The sequence below is a fragment of the Protomyctophum bolini genome (assembly GCF_963924005.1).
Source record: "Protomyctophum bolini genome assembly, chromosome: 9".
NCBI lineage: Eukaryota > Metazoa > Chordata > Actinopteri > Myctophiformes > Myctophidae > Protomyctophum > Protomyctophum bolini.
This window is the reverse complement of record NC_137870.1, coordinates 38,122,447-38,124,242: the sequence shown is the minus strand read 5'-3', so window position 1 is coordinate 38,124,242 and position 1,796 is coordinate 38,122,447. Positions and strand designations below refer to the sequence as shown.

Here is a 1,796-nt window from a genome sequence, read left to right as displayed (position 1 = left end):
ATGGGTTATAGCCCATGTTTTTTGAAATTTTGAAAAAAAAAGTTTACCTCGTTTCTCATCATTTTGGAACATAGGCTATAGCCTATATCGTACGGCATACTATAGCGCGCCGACAAAAATGAAAAAAAAATGATGGGTTATAGCCCATGTTTTTTGAAATTTTGAAAAAAAAAGTTAGCCTCGTTAATATTGAAAAAATGAAAAAAACGATGGGTTATATTGAAGCGTGCAACTACACACGCACAGGCGCACATGCGTATGCACACCTGGACCTGTAAATGAACAACACAAAAACTAAGGCACTGGTGTCGGACTTCTGGTTTACCGGAACGGGGTTCAACTCCCTGCAGTCATCTTATGAGCTTGTAGATCAGCTGTTTTTGGTATTGTTGTGGTGATTTCTTTATACGTCCGTGATTAGACATGGTAACGCCCCGCCTGCCTCTGAGGTGGTGGAAAGCCTGGGTGAGGCGATATTATATAATACAAGAGAATGACAGCTTGGCACGCGCAACAGTAACTTTTATTTTTTTTAGAAGAGGCAAACATTATTGTACTGTAAAAAGGTATCTTTTCCCTTGATCTTTATCTTTTTAGTATTAGTACTATTAGACAGAATAATTATGATTATTATGATCATCCAAATCAAATCATAGTTGTTCAATCAATTATTAAATCAAAGCAAACTGTACAAACAATATTGGTTTGCCTCTTAGTTACAAGTTACTGTCGCGTAAGTTACTGTCGCGTAAGTTACTGTCGCGTGGCAGGCAGGCGTTACCATGTCTAATCACGGACGTAGAAAGAAATCACACTTGATTGAGAAAGTATTAAATAGGGCTTAGAAAGAAATATAGTTCTTGGTATTCTAATTTAAAAGTAAAAAAACGTTAAGCGTTAATAAAATATTCAATAGTTTCCATACCTGGAAGAGGTCAGTCTTTGCTTGCGCAGCGTCTTCCACTCCAAACTGGCACTCTGCTCCGTTGTTGCTTCCTCAATTTTCTGAGCTGTAGGAAACGTGACCTGAAGAGACTTGATGTGAAGTTCTTCATGTTCACTTAGGACAAAGTCTGGTCTGGTCTGGTCAAGTCTATAATCATCCAGGGGGAGTGGGGGGAATGGTGGAGCATCTTCATGATGCAGTATGTAGCGTGTTTTCACTGGGGGGTGTTGGTAGGACAGAACACTTCCAGCCTGGACAGGTCCAAATCGGGAGTGAACCAAGGGACTATCTGCAGACATCCCCATGGTGCAGACTAATGGCCTGGACAGGGGGTCAAAGTTCTTGTATGCCTCATCAACCTTGAGCACAGACAGGTCAATGAGAGGTCCAGCAAGAGCCTTGTAGAGTGTGCTTCTGTAACACAGATGAGTGACACTAGTTGGTCAACACATTTTCTACACTCCATTTTCTAGACTCAAGAACTTTGTAGGAAGTATTTCTGCACACGTACAGGGACAGGTGTGTCGTAGCAGGCAACCAGTGCAAATAATGAGACAAAAAGGAGATTGATATACAGTGCATCCGGAAAGTATTCACACTCCTTCTAGTTAGGTAAAATTAGCTTAACAAAATAATCTTGTCATTGTTTATGATCGTCAGTAGACGTAAAACAGCAGTACATAATTACATACCGAATTCCTCCTTCCGATGTTCTTGTCTTCGATGGCTTCATGATGGTCATTTGGCCGACTGGACCGGGTTTAAGCCCCTATGAGTTAATTCAGGAGTGCTTAGATTTATGCTAAAATATGACATAACAAAAATAAATATATATATACCATATTTAACT

At 40.0% G+C, this 1,796-nt stretch overlaps 1 long non-coding RNA gene across 1 annotated transcript in view; it reads right to left on the bottom strand.

Moving 5' to 3' along the window:
• Positions 1 to 997: 997 nt before the first annotated feature.
• Positions 998 to 1,796, bottom strand: part of LOC308321074 — a 942-nt gene continuing 143 nt past the window's right edge. Inside the window, exons 2-3 of the long non-coding RNA XR_013964586.1 lie at positions 1,639 to 1,715; positions 998 to 1,360 (exon numbers count right to left, since the gene is read on the bottom strand). This is a non-coding gene — a long non-coding RNA (uncharacterized lncRNA). The remainder of the gene's footprint in view (positions 1,361 to 1,638; positions 1,716 to 1,796) is intronic.